The sequence below is a fragment of the Orcinus orca genome, chromosome 10 (assembly GCF_937001465.1).
Source record: "Orcinus orca chromosome 10, mOrcOrc1.1, whole genome shotgun sequence".
Lineage (NCBI taxonomy): Eukaryota > Metazoa > Chordata > Mammalia > Artiodactyla > Delphinidae > Orcinus > Orcinus orca.
In genome coordinates, this window is record NC_064568.1 from 2,862,556 (window position 1) to 2,881,450 (window position 18,895).

At 58.5% G+C, this 18,895-nt stretch overlaps 1 protein-coding gene across 4 annotated transcripts in view; it reads left to right on the forward strand.

The window, feature by feature from the left end:
- Positions 1-2,994: 2,994 nt before the first annotated feature.
- The window catches only part of FBLN2 (fibulin 2), a 74,862-nt gene continuing 58,961 nt past the window's right edge, over positions 2,995-18,895 (forward strand). For 3 of the 4 annotated variants that reach the window (XM_004284323.4, XM_049716009.1, XM_033414056.2), the window contains exon 1: positions 2,995-3,128. The gene's annotated coding sequence lies outside the window, so the exon portion shown is untranslated. Of the gene's footprint in view, positions 3,129-6,411; positions 6,514-18,895 lie in introns of those variants that run through there. The other variant, XM_049716008.1, reaches the window with a different exon arrangement.

Consider the following 18,895-nt stretch of genomic DNA (forward strand, 5'->3'; position numbering starts at 1 on the left):
CCACCGTGAATGTCACACAGGGGCACGTGGCTTTAAACCAACCACGTGGCTACAGGGCCCATGCGTGTAACCCCTACGCTACTGCTGTGTGGGTTATTATTATTGTCACTCTCATTTCTCAGATGCCAGGAAAGGCACAGTAACCTCCTCCTGGCTACCCAGCGAGGATGCAGACCCAGGAAGCCCGGTGGGCCTCCTCCGCTCCACCCGGGCTGGCCGGGGGTGCAGGTGGGCCCCGCACCCGCCAGCCCTGGCGCCTCGATGCCCGGGAGGCTGCCGAGATGTCACCGATGTAACTCGGCTGCCCACTCTGAGCATTCTGTCTTGGCCTTATCGGCCTGGAACTCTCTCCAACCGTGTCTCGCCTGAGCCCCGGGCCCCAAATTCCTGGTGGGTGATGTGCACTCCGTCTGCGATAACAGCCCTGGCAGGGCTCCGAGGGGGCGGCTGCCTTAGTGCATCTCCAGCTCAGATAACAGGGAAGTATCTCACTTTCTCTCCTGGAAAGCGGGCCAGGCCTTGGGGGCGGGCTGAGGGGAGGCCAAACCTCCGCTCGGACACCTGGGGCAGGAAGGGAGCGCATCGGAGGGCAGAGAGTCGCCCAGGCTCATGTGAGGCAAGGCCTGGTGCCTTCCACAAGTAATGACGGAAGGAAGGATTCAATCTACCACTCACTCAATCATCAGATGCTACTGAGCTCGCCCCTGGGGCCAAGCCCTGTTCAAAGTACTCTTGGATTTCAGTTCAGTTAATCTTCTCAACAATCCCACCAGATTGGCCCTGATATCATTCAGCTCATTTTACAGTTGAGGCAATCAAGACCCAGGGACGTCAAGCAACTTGCCCAAGGTCACACAGCTGGTGGGTGGTGGTGGAGTTTTTACCAGGCTATCTTACCTACAGTCACTTATAAATGAATTTTAAAAAGGCCGCTAGTGACAAGTACTCTGAGGTGTAGAGAGGGGAAAGAGTGACCGAGGGAGGGGCAGTTGCTATCTCTGCTGGGGTCTTAGGGAGGGCTCTCTGGGGTGGTGACATTGCACCCGTATCTAATCAAGGGTGAGCCAGCCACGGGGACCTGGGGGAAGGGCATTCCAGGCAGAGGGAACAGCAAGTGCAGAGGCCCCAAGGGAGAACAAGCTCCAGTGGGGAAAATGGCCCAGAGAGCAAGGGCCTGGCATGGTTACACAGAAAGCCAGGGTAGCCTGGCCCCAGGCTCTCAGTGCAGGCTTTGCCCCTCCGTCTCATTTGTGGCTCCTCCGCGGCCAGCCCTATCTGAGCCCCTGGGCACTTTCTGGCTTTACCGCCTCCCAGCTGTGTGACCCCAGGCAGGTGGCTTCCCCTCTCCTTGCTTTTGCTCTTTGCTGCCTCACCCCAGTCCTGGGCTCCGGAGGCCCCCGGCATGGGGGTGGGGCACACTCTCGGTCCACGGCTGCTGCTCTGATGTGAGGTGGCAGCCGCTGGGCCATCTGTCTTCTGGCAGGGATGGAAGGAGCTCCCAGAGGTCCTGGGCTAGGCCTCAGGTCCTGGAGAATGTGGCCCCAGGACTGCGAGAGACACAGAGACTAAGGACAGAGTCGGAGGGAAATGCAGAGACCAAGGACAGAGTAAGACAGAGAGACAGACTGCTGTTAAAACTGAGATGGAGACCCAGAGGGAGACCCAGAGCAGGAGAGACAGGGTGGGTGAAGAGTGAGACGATCCAGAGAGACACGGAGACATGGGTCATCTGAAGGGGACACGGAGAGCTACAGAGAGACATCGATTCACAGCAGCAAAGAGAGATCGAGACGGAGTGGCTAAGAGATAACAAGAGAAAAAGTTGTGAACGCTCTAAATGCCGCTGAATTGTACACTTTCAAAGGTGAATTTTACACTGTGTGAATTTTACTACATTAAGAAGAGAGAGACAGAAGGTGGCAGAGAGAGGCAGAGATGGAAGGACAGACTTCTGGGATCCTGACTCTCTCTGGGACCCTAAGATGGTGGTGCGGAAGGGACCAGGGTGTGGGTCCCTGTGCCAGAGTCCGGGCCTGCAGGGCCCAGTGGGTCTGGGGCCAGTCCCCCTTTCACCGGGTCTGCTCTGGTGCCAAATGTTTGCCCTGATCTGCCAGGGCCTGATTTTGCTTGCGTGGGTTTTGGGATGGGGTTTTGAGCCCTTGGCCTGCAGAAAGCATCTGGGAGGTAGCCTGTTCCCTGTAGGTCCTCTTACCAGGCACAGGCTCCAAGGCTGCCAAACCTGGTGAGTGGGGACCCGACGATGACCCATCCTGCCTCTGCTCTGGGGGGGAGAGTTACGGTACTTAACGTTTTGAGCTGAGAGCCTGGACTGTTCACTGCCTGTTGGGCCCTGTGCTGAGGGCACGACATGGGGTTCTCCATGGCTCCCCACCAGCAGCCCAGGGTTAATCTGCCCAAGAGATGAGGAGGCTGGGCTCAGAGAGGTCAAGGGCCTTGGTTGAGGTCACACAGTGGCCACAGGCAGATGTGGAGGTTAGGGAAAGGACAAACCTAGGCTGGAGGCTGGGACCCGGTGCCAGCAGGCCGGGGTGAGGGTGGGGGAAGGGGTGTGGGGGCGCCCAGGGCAGGCAGCAGGGGATGGGAGGCGGCCAAGCTGGGCCTCCCTCCAGCCAGTGTTACTTCTAAGCCTCGCAGGCCCTCCCAACTTGCCCGAGGTGGCCGGGCCCATCTTCCCGGCGGGGACACTGAGGCCCAGGCTGGCTGAGGTTCCGGGCCAAAGAACGCTGCGGGCAGCAGGGCGGGGGCTGGGACTCCGCATTCAGACGGGGCGACGAGGGGGTGAGGCGAGGGGGGCGCGCCACGGGAGAACGGGGCTCGGGGCGCACGCGCGGCGCGGCCAAGTCCGGCCCCGGGTGCGCGGCTGGGCGAGGAGCGTCGGCGCCGGCTCGGCCCCCTCCCCGGCCGCGGCGGAGACCCCGCCCCGGAGGTGGAGGGGGCAGGGCGGGCAGGGGGCCCGGCGCCGGCTCAGCCCGCCCCTCGACCCGCCCCGCCCCGCCTCGCGCCGCCCCGCGCCGCCGCCGGACTCCCGAGCTCTAGACGCGCCGACGGCGGGGCAGACGGACTAGTGGACAGACGCGCCCGCCGCGGGACGAGCGGAGCGCAGCGCGGTGAGTGCACGCGGACCTCGGCACGCGCTGCGGGCTCCACGCCCCTGGGCCGGCCGTGGGGACGGCGCCCCGGCGGGCGGATGCGACACCCTGGCCGGCGCCCGGCGGCTCGCGAGGTGGCGGAGGGCCCCCACCCGCCCGGGTCCCGCCACCCCCTCCCTCTTCCGCGCTCCCCCACCCCGCCCCGCAAGTCCCGAACCCGGGTCATCGTCCCGGGAGGGAACTGGGCCCTCGGTCGGGCACCGCCGTCGCCGCGCGCTCTCCTCCCCTTCGCGTCCGCCCATCGCAGGCGGCAGAAGTTCCTCAGGCTCCGCGGGGCGGCCCCGCGTCTCCGTCCCGCATCCCCGCTCCAGACCCTTTCGCTCTCACGCACGCCCGGCCCCTCACACTCATCTGTCACACGTCGCTCTTGCGCACGCAGGCTTCACACACACGTGCCTGGCACACGGGCGTCTCCCAGACACGCACGCCTCTGTCAGCCCGCCGTCTGTGAAACGCGTGTGCCTCGTTAACACACACGCGTGTCTGTCACACACACACATGTCTCACATGTGTCACACACGTGTCTCTCACATCCCTGGGGCGGCAGACAGACCCCCTCCCCCCCCACCGTGAATCTTGCACACAGAGTCGTACACGCCAACAGCTTAAGAGTCCAGCGGACCCCGGCCCTCTCCCCTGGGCGAGCACAGCTCTCCGTGCCGTCCTGAGCCGGATGGGCCCCGAGTCGGGCTGGGGGAAGCTCTGGGCTGAGGCTCCCTTAGGGTGTGGGGAGCACAGGCAGGGGGCTCAGTAGGCAGGGGTGGCCCCGACTCCGGGGACCTCCCCATTCCTCATCACCCCCTGCCCCCCTGCATCCTCTCCCCCTTCCCACTCTCCCTGCAGGGGTGCCCTCCCTCCCTTTGCTGTCACAAGGTCTCACCCCACCTCGGTTTGTGACCACCACTTGGGCGGGTCCAAGCCAGCAGGTGTCGCCGTGACGGGCCAGAAATGGAAGGAAAATTGGGGTGGTGTTCGTCATCCAGAGCCCCTTGAGTAAGGGTGCCGGTCCAGGGCGCTGCCTGAGCAAGCCCTGATGCCTGGTCCTGGCACGCGTTTGTGGCCGAATCACTGGGGCTCTGAGCCTCACCTTCCCCACGTGCAAATGGGGGCAACGATCCCCGCCAGGAGGAAGGGAGGGCCCGGGAACTACTGCCCCCACCCTCGCCTCTTGGCGTCCAGCGCCCGCCCGTGTTAAGAGGGGTGGGCTGGGGAGGGATGAAGTGAAAGGCTGTTACCTCCTGCAGGCGCAAACTTGCCAGCCCCTACCGCAGCTGGCTGTGCATGTTTTGTTTGGCTCTTACCCTGTTGTTATTATTTTTAAAAAGTTAATTAGCTGCCAGCATTTACAAATTGGCAGCTTTCACATAAAAGTCCGGATTTCCGTCTTCTGAAAAATCACAAGGTCTGCAGCTCAGGACCCACATCCCTGCGAGGTGCCCTTCGCTAGTGCTGCTTTTCTGCTGCCCCTGGGCTGGGGCAGGAGACCATCTGGCCACAGTTCCCACCCGGCCTGCGTAGACCTCTGTGTCGGCTGTGCCTGCTGTGTAAACTGGGCCGTTTTTGCAGCAGTGCCCACCCCAGAGTGGACCTAGGGTAGTCCCCTCGCCCATGGCTGGTGAGCGTCGTATGGCCTTAGTGGTGGGAGCCATGAGGGGACCTGGAGCGCGGGGCCTCTTTGTGATGGTGGCCGGCACTGTCGGCTGGGCTCTGGTGGTGGGGGCTGGGGTCCCTGTGGGAGGGAGGCAGGGATCTCAGAGCCAGGCCGCGTCCTTCGCTTTTCTCCCCAGATCCCAGCCATGATCCTGCAAGGTCGCAGTCTTGCCCCTTTTGAAAGATGGGGAGACTGAGGCCCAGGAAGGGTCTCCCAGCAAACAAAGGGCACAGCTGGGATTTCAACCTAGGTTTTTCTGACTCTAAAACCAAGCTCTTTGCCAGCCTTTCAGTGAGTCCACGAGGGGAGGGACTTGGTCTCATTGACCCTGGGCAAATTCCCCAAACCACGTTCACACCTGACAGGCAGTAGGTGCTTAATGAACGCTTGTGGAAGGACTGAGGGCAGTGAAGCTGCCTTCTCAGCAGGGTTCAGGGTGGAGCTCAATTCAGGGCCTAAGGTGACAGTCTCACATGACCTAGAGGACCACCACGGTTCCATTTGATTGGCCTGAAAGCCCAGCACACTTTCCCGCTCTGCTCTCGAGTGACTGTGACCCCAAGACCAGTGTGGTGAAGACCCCAAGTCCCTGCAGGGCCTCAGGGGGACCATGGTGTGTCCTGTTGGGCGTCAGAATTCTGTGTTTGCCTTGCACGTGGGGCTGTGGGTGGGAGCATTTTTTCCTTCGCTCCCTGGCTGGCCTTGGTGGAGGAGGCGCTCTGCAGGGAGGGACGCGGGCCGAGGGACAGGCCCAGCTCCCGCGCGCGCTCCTTGGTGGCCTCTTGCTGGGTGGCGTGGGGTGGGGCAGCTGCTGAATTATTTTACGTCCTGGTTCCTGTGACTCTCTGCTGTCTCTGTTTACCACGTTATGCAGCTGAATTCATGGGATCTGAATGTCCCTGTGATGTGTGTCCTCCTGGAAGTTTGTTGACTGAGTGAACGAGGACCAGCCCTGTCGGTGGCACCCGGGACTTGGGGATGGTGGGCAGCCCCTGGCCTCATCCGTGTACCTCCTGGAGGTTTTCGTTCCTGCTGGGGAGGAAGGTGCTGGGCCTGGCCACACAGGTGGTGCAGAGGGTCTCTCCCTCCCGTCGGTGAGCCTCAGTCTTCCCTTCTGTAAAGTGGGTGCTGTCTGACCACTTTCTGGGGCTCACAGTACTGAAGTGGGTGTTGGGGATGGGAGCTGGGGGTCTGTTGCCTAGGAGGTAGGTGGTGTATCCCCTCTCTGGCTTCTTGAGCTCTGAGCACCCGCCTCCCCACCAACTGAAGGCCCTGCCCTGGGATGTAGTCCTAGCTCGCAGTGGGCAACCCAGTCCAGGCGGGAGAGCGGGGCCCTCTGAGAAGGGGATCTCTGAGCTGAGATGGGAGGGTGTGGGCAGAGGGTATAGCTGGTGCAAGGAAAGGACTTTCGGTGGGGCCTGGCTTGGTGTGTGCGAGGGACAGGAAGGGAGGCGGCAGGAGCGGGTGGGTGAGGGGAGGGGGGAGGAGGAGAGGGATGGGGCAGGACATTTGAAAGCTTCGGAGAAGTTTCTCTCCAGGGAGCAATGAGATGTGATTCCCATTTTAAGACGCCCTCCCTAGCTGCAGGGTCTAGAGGTTGTAGGCCTCCGCAGTGAGGATGTTGGCAGGAGTGCGGAGGCCCTGTCCCGGGCCCTGTGCCGGAGGGCAGGTCTCAGCCTTGAGAAGCCACAGGTAGGTGGGGAAGCAGGGCTGTGGACAGACACTTGAGATCCAGGGTGATATGCGCTGGTCAAATAGATGTTGGTGCAGCCATACAATGGGATATTATGCAGCTGTAAAAAATGAGGCGGCTCTGATCTTCAAGATCTGTTGAGAGGAAAACGAGGTGCTGAATGGTGTGTAAAATACGCTGCCTCTTGTGTCAAATAAGACGTAAATCCACGTTTGCTTAGAGGCTCATAGGCAAACACTGAGAGGAAGCCCTGGGGGGTTGCAGTGGTTACCTGTGGTTACCTGTGGTTACCTGCAGGGCATGTGCAGGTGGGGGACAAGGGTGCCAGGTGAGGTGACACTCCTGTTGTGTGCCTTCTTATATTTTCTGGATTTTGAGCCGTACCACTGTATTGCCTGTTCCAATATTACATTAAATTCAAAAGCAGTTGGGCAGTTGGTGGGTGACTGTTCATTTGTGGGTTTTAAGTGCAGTGTTTAAGGATGGGTTTTAAGTTCCCTTTACTGACCTTGTTGTCGAACACACTGACTTCTTTCTGGCGTGGTATACAAAGGTTTCCACTGTGATTAAAATTAGATGGGAACAAAGTCACTCTTTTGCACAGTTTGGCAATCGGACAAAAGAAAAAATGCCCCCTTTTTGTCTCCCCCTTTTCCTGTGGGTGTTTCCTTCTGCCGACTTGACTGCTGGCTTTTCCTGGGGTGGGCACCACAGCAGTTAGCGTCCCACCTCAGCCTGTTTCCACAGCCCGCCTCCCAGCCGGACCGGAGCCTAGTGACAGGTCCAGTCCCCCGGGGGTCTGTGCAGGTGGCCGCTGGGCACAGGGAAGTCCCCGCTTTGGACACCTGCCAGGCTCAGATCCCACCTCTGCCACTCACAGGCCATGCTTCCTTCGGGCCAGTGACCTTTTCTGAGCCTCAGTTTCCTCATCTGTCAAATGGGTGTCATAACCCCTCTCTTAGGGTTGTTGGAAGGAGGAAGTAAGTGATACCTACCAGGGTGCTGGTCACTGTTCTTGGGATAAAGCAGTACCAATACGACCTCCACTGCCCCCACAGAGCTTGCTTTCTGTCAGAGCTGGCCGTGTGCGCCTGGGCTAAAAAGCAGACGGAGCTGGCTGAGACCAGGGTGGGGGTGGGGCTGCTTTAGGTAGGGCGTCGGAGGAGGCCCGTGGAGTACGGACACTCAGGCAGAGGGCACAGCACGTGCAAATGACCTGGAGCAGCTGGAGGACAGGACCCCTGTGAGCAAGGAGGGTGGTCAGATCTGGGGGTGCAGGAGGGCTTTCAGTTTTATCTTGGGTGTGGTGAGGTTTCAGTTCGGGGAGGGGTGAGGTCTTCCTGGGATTTTCAGGCTCCCTCCACTCCCCGCCCCAGCTGCTGGGAGGGTAGCAGCCTGGAGGGTAGCAGCAGCCTGGGGCCTCCATCCGGGCCTTGTGGGGCAGTGGGAGTGGAGTTGCAGCCTCCCTCCTCGAGGGTGGGCAACCCTGGGCAGGGGTTGTGTGGGAGCAGCTGGGAGAGGCTGGCTGGACTCGGGGTTCCTTCCACATCAGGGACCTTGGTCCCTCTCCTTGCACACAGCACTCACAATAGCATCTGGTGTGGGCCGGCCCATGGTCCCTCCCTGGCCCTCCCGAGGGCCCCAGAGACCCATGTAGGCAATTCTGAAATGCTTCAGTCACGGCTGTCCTGGAGGAGAGCACAGAGGCTCTGGGAGCCTAGGCATGGTGAGGGAGGGCTCCCTGGAGGGGGTGATACTGGCGCTGTGATGTGAAGGTTGAGGGGTGGACAGTGGAAGGTGGGTTGGAGGAGGGGGGAAGGAAGGCTGGCCCCGTGCACTGGACCAGACATGGAGGACCTCATGTCTTGCTCTGAGGGTGGCAGATGGGCAGCCTCGGGGTGTTTCTGAGCAGGGGAGGGGCATGGCCAGAGTGCTGGAGGGGCCCTCTGGCAGCCCAGGTGTGGGGGGGGAAGTGGAGGGGCAAGCTGGCAGGCAGGAGGCTTGAGCGGTGACGGCAGGGAAACAGGCTCGGAGGGGGTGGGCCTGACTGCAGCTGCACAGCAAGTGAGGAGGAGGGGCTGGGCGGGAGCTAGGTCTGTCCACCTCGAGGTCCTGCCCCGGGCTGGCCTCCCTGGCTTATGGGGTACTGTGGCACGTACGCACCACTAATTCCTCTCCTTTGGGCCGGTCCCTTCCTGGGGCCCCTCTGGGGTCAAGCCATGCGTCATTTTGCCCCATTGTCCTCAGTGTTGTTGGAATTTGGAAACGTTGCAAAAACACCTCTGTCTTCTCATATACGGAGATTATTGCAGAGAAAGTGCTGGTTTGGGGAAAGGTTATTTCCTTCCTCGAGGGTGGGGAGCCTGGCTTTTCGGTGTGTGGGGGCTATAATGTGGGTGGCCACGGCGACCCCGCCCGGGTCAGTGTTGGTGAAGAAGTGGTGCGCCTGCCTGCCTGTCTGCTGGGGGCGCGGGTGCGGCCGGGGGGTGGGGGGAGCGTCGAGAGCCTCTGCGAGGCCAAGAGGGTGGGGGCCGCGGGAACCCATGTGCCTGGGAGTGGATGGCCGCCTGCGGCCACGGGAGGCTTTTGTCTTCAAGCAGACCCTGCTGGCCTCAGGCCATCTCACCTCCCAGGGCCTCAGTTTCCTCATCTGCGCACTGGGGACAGCCCTCCTGGTTCTGCTGTCATTTGGTGCCCGGGAATGGCCTGAAGCGTGGGAAAAGGGTTCTGAGGGGCTGGGTGATGGTGGGGTGAGGACCTCGCCAGGCCAGGGAAGCACCTGCCTGGGCCCAGATGACGGGGGCCTTGGCTTCTCCATCTGTAGCATGGGCCTGGTGGTGGTGCCCGCCTGGGAGGGTCCTGTGGAAAGCCCCCAGCGCGGCTCTTGGCACATATGCAGTGCTTAGTTAACACGTGTTAGCTCGGTTCTGTCGAGGGTCACGCCCTCCTTCTCCGTGATCACTGATATGCCATCGTCTGCATCAGGGCTGGCCCTGGGCCTTGTGCTCCGGGCTCACCCATTGTTGAGCCTCCCAGAGTTCATCCTGCCTCAGCCTGGGTCTCTCATCCAGCTGTGTCTGCGATCACCAAGTGAGCTTTTGGCGCTCCAGAAAATTCTGTTCTTAGAGTCTCCCCACAGTGGTCTTGACACACGTGCACAACCACACGGTACCCTCCTTGACCTGAAACACACACAGGCGCCTGTAAACACACACACTCACACACATGTTCTCTTTCAAGACCACCATGCTTCATTCTGGTTTCCATGTCAACTTTCCGAGGCCTCAGGAGCTGAGAGATTAGCCATCCTCCCGGGGATTCAGTGCTGGCCGAGCGCCCTCATCTGACCCCCTGCGTATCCTCAGAGCAGATGAATTCAAGTGTTGTCCGAACATGGGCACCGCATAGGGGGTCTTGTGCCCTTTCTTGGCAAAAAAAAAAAAAAAAAAAAAAAAGCCAGGGCATGTTGGCTTCCGCTTGTGCTCAAGCAACCATTAGCACAATGCCATCACGTTTTGTGCTGGATCGCCCCCACCTCCTGTGCCTTTACATTATAGTTAATAGATTTTAAATAGTTCCTCCCCTGTTTTACTTACACTTATACTAGAAGGAGGCCGTTTTCCACAACTGTAGATAGAATCAGGATCACTCGCTCTAAATCAGCAATACCCGTGAGAACAAAGATGACAGCCCCAGTGCAGGACTGAATCCCAGCCCCTGCTGTTCCCTGCCTCTGCCGGCCTCACGCCCGGTGCGCCTACCTCCTCTGTGCTACGAAGGAAGGTTGGCAAGGGTCAGGGAGGTGTTCGCTCCACACAGAGTGCTCTGCCATCCTGACTGCGTGAGAGGATAAAGGGGGATGATTACGCATCGCGGGGCCGCTGGTGCTTCTGCCTTCTCCCTGAGGTCTCACCTCACCCCGAGAGGTCATCTCTAGCCCGACTGGGAGAGGACCCTCTAGCTGGTCATTACACACCTTGCATCTTCTGGGGATCCCTTCCTGCTTTCTGGGCCCCCCCTTGGCACGTTTCCTCCTGGGCGGGGCCGTGAGAGGAGGCTGCTGTCCCTCCAATGGAGATGTCTTCTCTGAGACCAAGTTCCTGGTTCTCAGGTAGCGGCTGGTCCCCATTCCCACGTGGGGGCTGTGGTGTCCCCTACACCCCAGCTCTGTGCCCTTCTGGCTGCCTGGGCAGAGCCCTGGAGGGTGAAGGCAGCTTAGCCTGGGCCGTCCTGTGGCCTGGGGTCCATGCTAGTGGGGGACAGGCTGGAGCTCAGGGCCAGGGCTCCAGTGCCGGAAAAAGGGGGCGATGGCGCCTGGCAAGGTGAGGCTGGGCCCAGTCCTGGGAGGAGGTGGGGAACTAGGCCTGGCCAGATGGGAGGGTGCCTTGTAAACTGTAAAGTTCTGCACCCAGCTGAGCAGTCATTAATGTTACTTCTTTTGGGTCACACCACTGACACCACAGTAACGGCCGGTCAGGCCCTACTTAGCCACGGGACCTGGCGTGGAGGAAAGTTTGCCCCAGTCCTTGTACCACCCCCCCACCTAACGTGTTTTCTTTTTTAAAATTCTATTTATTTATTTATTTATTTTTGGCTGTGTTGGGTGTTCGTTGCTGCACGCAGGCTTTCTCTAGTTGCGGCGAGTGGGGGCTGCTCTTCGTTGCGGTGCGCGGGCTTCTCATTGCGGTGGCTTCTCTTGTTGTGGAGCACGGGCTCTAGGCGCACGGGCTCAGTAGTTGTGGCACACGGGCTCAGTAGTTGTGGCTCACGGTCTCTAGAGCGCAGGCTCAGTAGCTGTGGCACATGGGCTCAGTTGCTCTGCGGCAGGTGGGGACTTCCCGGACCAGGGCTCGAACGCGTGTCCCCTGCATTGGCAGGCGGACTCCCAACCACTGCACCACGAGTCCCCTAATGTGTTTTCTGAGTGCCTGACCTTACACTCTCAAAAGTGAGCGAGAATCGTTTAAGGGATTGCTGGGGATGGAAAGGTTGTGGTGACATCACGTGCCTGTCCCCAAGGAAGGACATGCCTGACCCAGATACACCCCCTCGGCGTGGCTGTGGCTTCCCATGCGTGGGGTGGGAGGAGTGACCCTTCCTTGGCCTCAGACCCCGGGGGGTCCCACAGGGATGGTGGAGCCTGAGCACATGGCCAGGTAGCCCACCACGACCTGGGCTCAGACCCCCATAGTGCTCTCCCTGCTCCTGGCGTCAGGAGAGGCCTTCCCATCGCTGTGGGAGAGGGTCTCCCTCTTGTAGGCTTATCTGTGTCTGAGGGGGTCCCTGCATGGTCAGTGCAGGGCTGGGGACTCCATGCCACCAAGGCTGCCTCACGCCCCATCTTTTTTGTCTCTGCTTTTCTCTGTGAGTCTGGATGATTCTCTCAAAATGACTTAAATGTGCCCACCCTCAACTCACAGTTTCTTCCCACCAGAGTTGGTCTGTGTTTTCTTCTAGTTCCAGTTCAAAATCCTGGGGAAGAGCTCTGATTGGCCCAGTTTGGGGTGGGGGAGCTCTGATTGGCTGAGCTGAGGGTGAAGAACTCTGATGGGCCCAGTTTGTTGGGGGAGAGCTCTGATTGGCCCAGCTTGGGCAAACCTCCACTCTGGGCCAGTCAGTCGGCTGTGGCTAGGGGTGGGGTCACTTAGTCCTGACAGTGACTGCAGCTCCAGCTGGTCCCTAAGGATGAGCATTGAATGAAGCCGGCTGCCACCCCAGGAGGTGTCCACTGCAGGAACAAAGTTCAGTAACTCCAGAGACTCAGATGTTCTAGGAATCTGGTCAGTGACACATACAGCACAGTTGCTACTCTTGCTTCCTCATCACAGCTGTCAGGAGTGTTCTGGTTGCAGGTGATAGAAAGTACACTTTAGCAAAAATGTCATGGGACTAAAATGTACAATGGCTGGCTTCAGGCTTGGCTGTATCTGTGGGCTCTAGAGATGCTGTGAGGGCTCTGTCTCCATCCTCCATGTTGGTTATTCTCAGGCGGGCTCTGCCATGTGGCAGTCGGGTGGCCCAGCAGCTCCGGGCTCCCTCCCTTCGGCCCAGGGGCTTCACCGTGGGCCCGCGCAACTGGGTTACAGGACCATCCCTCACCAGTCATTGTGAAGGAGGAAGGAGCCTCTGATTGGCCATTCTGTGGGCCACGTAGCCTGAAGAGTGGGAAAGTTGGGGTTCTCTTACCAGGAGGAGGGGGCAGAGAGCCGCACAGCATCGCCAGCCTGCTCTCCATAAACGGCCCCCACATTTCCTTCCCCATCCCCATTTCGCGTGGTGGACCCATCCCGAGGGAACGTGAGGATGTCCCAGTGTGAGTAGAGGCAGCTCTTCACCACCTGGGGTAGTTCCTGTTAGAATGGGGAGTTGGAGGTTGGGGTTGGCACTGCGGGGTCCTGGTCTCCAGCCCAGCCATACTTAAGTCCAAGTGGTCGGGAACTCCATGTACAGAATGCAGGGAGGTCAAAAAAGGCAGCCATGAACTCTGAGGAAAGGTTTCCCTGAAGAGGGAATACTGAGCTGGGTTTTTAGGGATGAACAGGAGTTTGCTCAGGGACAGAAGGGTGTGCCTGGCAGAGGGAACAAAGGAATGGGCAGACTTGAGGAGCTGTGAAAGATTTAGAGGACCTAGGGCAGGTCATTTAGTTTTTATACTGACTGTGTATTGAATGCCTGTTGTTTGCCCGGTGAGGTGCTGGGGTCTTTACGTCCCCTCCTTGAGTCCTCCCCGTGTTGCTGGGAGGCCATTGTGATTGGGCCCATGAGCAGATGGGAGTGTGTCTGTTCCGGGGTCATGTGCTCTGAGCCGCCCGGCAGTCTGGGGGGAGCTGGATTCACATTCGAACCCTGACCTCTGGGGCCCAGGGCTTGATCCCACTTGCTGCCCATCTCTGCTCCGGCTGGGGCGGCTGATGGCGTTGGGGGCCCTACGGTCATGCCACAGCCTGGGCTAGACCCCGCGGTTGGCTGCACACCAGCTGCCCTGCTGGCAGCCTTGAGAAATTCCTAAATTTCAGGGCCATGCGAACGAATAGGGGCGCTGGCCTGGCAAAGGCGCGAGAGAGTTGCAGAGCTTCCCTGGCTGAGCACTCTGTGAGGCTCAGAGGACACATGAGATGGGGCTTCTGAAGGGTGGACAGTGGTGGTCACGCTGTGAGGCTCCCAGCTCAGCCCCTGGCTTGCCAGGGGGTCTTAGGCAAGTTTTTCTCCGTCTTTGAAGGCCCTACGGGGTTGAGTGTTGGTGACACTCACATTTATAACTCATCTCGTGTCCTGTGTCAGCCCTGTGCTGGGGCCGTACAAATTACTCAATCCACCCAACCCCACCCTGCCACCCACCAAAAGCATCTGAGTGCCCATGTGGGCCAGACCCCGGGTCAGGGCTGAGCAGGAGAGCAGGGTCCCTGCCTCAGTCTCATCCACGTGAGATGTCAGCTCCTAGCGTGGGGAGGGAACCTGCCAGCCTCAGCCCCAGTGAGCATCCCGTCTGGTTAGAGAGGAGGTGGTAGCAGAGTGCGCCTCGCAGGGCGCTGCGTGAGCCTCGCTGAGGGGATGTTGGCAGGGCTGCCTGCGCTGAGGCTGGACAGGACACGTGATGCCTTCGGCGCTGACGGGCTCCAGTGCAGGTGTGAACCCGGCGGCAGCAGGAAGCAAGTCCTGGGTTCTAGGAAGCAGCGTGATCTGGGCAGAAGGTCAAGGTCAGGGGCTTCGGGGACTAGGGACCCCCTGCCCCTGCTGGGGCTGGAGAAGGGACAGGACCCACCAGGTAAGGGCGGCCCAGCATGCACGTGCATGCACATGCAGGCTCACTCTCCCACACACTCACACACACTCACACACACTCACACACACATACATGCCTAAACACGCCTCACGTGCACACACCTGCCCACACTCACACAGACTTAGATTTCACATACACACAGATGCACTTACACACCCAAACTCCCCCCCCCCCGACCCCCGGTCCCCCGGCGCTCACACGGACCCGCATGTACACGCACCTCTCACGCAGGGACCCTTGGTCTTTCAGCTTCCCTTGAAAACACATCTTGTATCCAAAGGAGAAGGAAAAGAGAACGCAGGAGACGGTCTGCGTGAGCTCAGAGGTAGGGTGAGGGCGGGGTCCGGGCCCCGCTCTGGGGACTCCCTCACCTCCTGGAGTGGTTTCTTAGTGTAGACGGAGCCCTGGACTCAAATCCAGGATCTGGGGAAGGAGTGAGAAGGGGCCGTGCCAGGGTTTGGGAGACTCTGGAGGAGGGTTGGACCCCAAAGTTTATCTCCCACCTTTGTCTTCCTTTCAGGGGAAGAATTAAATCCCCCAAAGACCAGTTTGTTCTGTGAGAGGGGTGATGGGTGAACCCATTCTCGGTGCCTGGTGCGGAGGAGGGGCCCCTCCCGCAGGGACCTAGTAGATGATCCCCTTCACCAGGAGACGCTTGCTCTTCCCCGAGCTCTTAGTCACAGAACGTTGACGTTTGTTGACTAGCATCTGCTGAACTGACCACGTAGATTTGTCTTCTAGTGCATGGCATTGACTTGTTGGTATTGCACTACGTTTGCATTCCTGAGGTAAACCCTGTTTGGACACAATGTATTATATCCCTGTAATATGCTGCTGGGGCGATTTCCTGCTATGTGACTTAGGGCCTGGCAGCTAGATTCCTAAGTGAGACTGGCCTCTACCTTCCTCTTGGAGTACCACGTCTGCTTTTGGTATCAGGACTTTCCTAGTCGCATAAAATGGCAGGAGGACCCCCCTTCCTTTTTCTAGATGTTGGAACAAGTTTTTAACAGGGTGGGAATTATTGTCCGCTCTGACTGTACCCTGTCTTGGGTTGGCCTCTGTAGATACTTTTAAAGTTCATCCCACAGCACCCTGCGAGGGGAACGTGATGCTTCTCGTTGAACAGACGGGCAAGGTGAGGCTCAGAGAGCCGGAGCCTCTGCTCCGTGGTCAGACAGCACGTGGCGGCTCCGCTGGGCTGTGAGCGCAGGCCAGTCTGACTCTCCCTGGGCCTGTGCTTTTCCCGCTGCTCACCACGGCGCAAGGATCGTCTGAGATGCTGGCCTGCAGGAGAGCCGTTGCCCTTGCTCTGGGTTTTCCAGGGAGGCTGGGAAGAGCACTGATGGCGCATCAGGAGAGCTGGCCTCGCTCCGCTCACCATCCGCTGGCCCACCCGCCATCCGTGCATCCGCTTGTCCATTACCCGCCCAGTCGGCCAGCCGTCCTTCAGCTCTTTGTCCCCGTGCTGATGCACCCACCATTAACCCACCTTCCCATCCACGCCTCCTCCATCTCGTCACCCATCTTTCCACCCACCCACCTGCCCATCTACTAGACATTTATCCACAGGCTGGTTACTCATCCGGCCACTTTTCCACCTTCCCATCCATCTGTCCTCCATCTGCCATCCATTCACTCACCATTTATCCATGACGGGACCACCATCCATCTGACACCCAACCATCTCTTCATCAACGATCCATCCACCTACCAGTTTACTTCATCAACGATCAACCATCCATCCACCTACCAGTTCACTTAACCATCCGCTGGCACTTTCTCCTCCATCTGTCTTCCACGTGATACCCACCCACTCATCTGTCCACTCATCCATGCATCCATGCATCCATGCATCCATCCACCTGCCCTTGGGGCTTGGCCTTAAGGTAGCGGGTAGTGTTTGGGTGTGGAGAGATTCAGGAGGGAGGGCACCCTGGTTTGGGATAATGATACAAACCAAGATCAGGAGTTGGGAACCAGAGTCTTCGAGGTTAGCGGGAATTGGGTGTATGGAGGGCGACGGAGGGAAATGGAAAGAAAAGGTGGGAGGGAAAGATAGGTGGGAGCTAGATGGTGAAAGACTTAGAATGCCACCCTTAGGAGTTTTCACTTTATCCTTGGTCCAAGGGTATTCAACCCGGGGTCCATGAGTGAGTTCCAGGGCGTCTGTAAGACCCCTAAAATGATAGGCAACACTTTTTTTTTATATATAAGCCCATATATCTGTTAAGACTCTTGGTTGCAAGTTGCAAGTGACAGAAAACCTGTTCCAAGTTAGCTTGAGCAAAATGGTTGCTTGAGCAAAAAGTTGCTTAAGCAACTTTGTCATTGCAAAGTTCAGCTTTTCAGTTAGCTTCAGGTATGGCTGGATCTAGGTACTCAGCAGCTGTCACTGTGACTCTGTTACCTTGGCTTTTCCTTTTCCCTTTTTATTTTTTGAGTTGACTCCAGCCTCAGACAGTCTCCGGCTGACAACAGGATGGCTTCAGGGACCCTCAAGGTTAAATCATCTCTTGTCTGATACAGTGGGAACAAGAGACCATTTGCCTGATGTCTCACTTGAATTGGGTCTCACGGGCTCAGGTTGGCCTCGTGTCCATCCCTGAGTTAGGCATTGTTGCGAGAGGAATGAGAAACACCGATTGGCCTGACAGTTGAGTGGTGTGGACCCCAGAATGAAATCCAGGGGCCCTTCTTGGAAGGAGGGTGAATGTGCGATGGGTGATGAGAAACCACCCCATGTCCACTACTAAGCTTTGTTCACACTTTCCTCTTTTGGTGGACGTGGGTAGATTACCCAAGGGCCAGAGGTGGTAGAGAACCATCAGGATTTCGAGCAGGGTGGGAGGACATCAGACGAGAAGTCGTCGACAGGCAGGACCACGGGCAAGCTGGATGCCTGTCTGGGGCCGGGTGGAGGGTATTGGGGACGCAGGAGGGGAGAGCAGTGAGCTCAGCCTTGGCCACGGGCAGGACGGTTTCTCATCACTCTGCCCAAAGAGTGTTTCTTCTCTCCAGAGTCATGACTTGTGGGGAAGGAAAATATCGCTCCCTCCTGTGCCAAAAGCAACATTTTCTTTTCTCAAAGGTTGATTATAAGTCACGGACATTCATCTGTGTAATTTTTCACCTGTTTATGTTGATAATGAGATTAGTGATTACATATGCAGGGTCACTTCTCACCCAGGGTTTAAGGAGCTTTTTATTCATTTTACTTATTTTTTCTTTATTAGCTAAGAGGGGGAAGGGAAGGGAACAAAACCTCGCTGTTGTACTGGAAGGACGATTTTCCCAGTGTTTTCATGCTCACCCATGGAGGGTCCCCAGGGGCCCATGAGCGTGAGGACACGGGCCGCCAGCACCCTCTGTGCATTCCACCTGGGCCTGACTGCTGTCAGCGCTTTGCATCCAGGGTTGGCCTGAGACCCGGTGTCCCTGTGCTCTGGACCCAGCGCCCCAGCCCCCCCTCGGGGGTCTCAGGCCAGCCCCCTGTGCCCTCAGCCTTGCCCGCTCTCCCCAGGCCAGACTTGTCGTTTTGCAAACGATCGCATCAATTATTGAGATTTTTGCCCATGAGGAAATGAAGGAAAATATTTAATGGTGGAAGCCAGGCTTGATCACTTTTCTTGCGGTGATTTGTGATTGTTTTTCATATCCCTCCCCTCCTATCCATTTCTTCTGCCAAGTAGTCTCTGGCCTCTGCTCTGTTTCCTTTTTCTGGACTATTATAATAGGCTCTTTTCTTTTAAAAGTCTCTGCTCTTGTGAAAAAATACATATAAAGACATACAAAAAGTACATGGAAGTCAGCGTACACCCGCCCCCCCATTGCCCTAACCCCAGCACCCTCCCCCCTCCGCGGTCTTTTCCCCATCTCCCCCCCCCCCCCCCCCCCCCCGCAGGTGCCGTACTCCCTCCGTGATGTTAAGGTGTTACCCAGCTCTGCGCTTCCTGGGGCTGGAATCTTCCTCCGCCTTCCTGAGGACTTCCCAGCGCGCTGTGGCCCATTGGTGCACTGCCCCCGCCCCGTTGGAACAGTGTCCACGCCGTCAAGACACTTTGCTACATTCTCTGGGGCCCTGGGCGTGGGTGACTGACTGACTGGTGTCCTCTTCTGACCTTGTCTCCTTCCTTAATTTTCATGACCCGTGCCCCTTTCCCTCTTGCTGCCCACCTCACCTCCTCCCGCTCCCTTCTTTGTTCCTTGCAATGCTGGCCGCAGTGGGTCCAGCTGGTTCCTGCCTCAGGGCCTTTGCCCATGCTATTACCTCTGCCTGGGATGCCTTTCCCAGTTCCTTGCACGGCCGCCGCATCTGCGCCAGGCAAGTCTCAGCCGAAGCGTCACCTCCGCAGTGAGGGCTTCTCTGCCCGCTCCTGCCAGGGGCGGGCCCCAGGCCCTGTCCCTCACAACCTCCTTACTATCTTCTTACTTACTTGTTCTTTGTCTCTTCTCTTCACCAGGATGTTGGCCACACGGGGGGAGGGCCTCTATGGGTCTTGTTCACCACCACATCGCAGTACCTGCTGTGGGGACTGGCAGGTAGCAGGTGTGTGATGAATATCGACAAACTGAAGGCCTCTGGCTGTGCTCCCCTG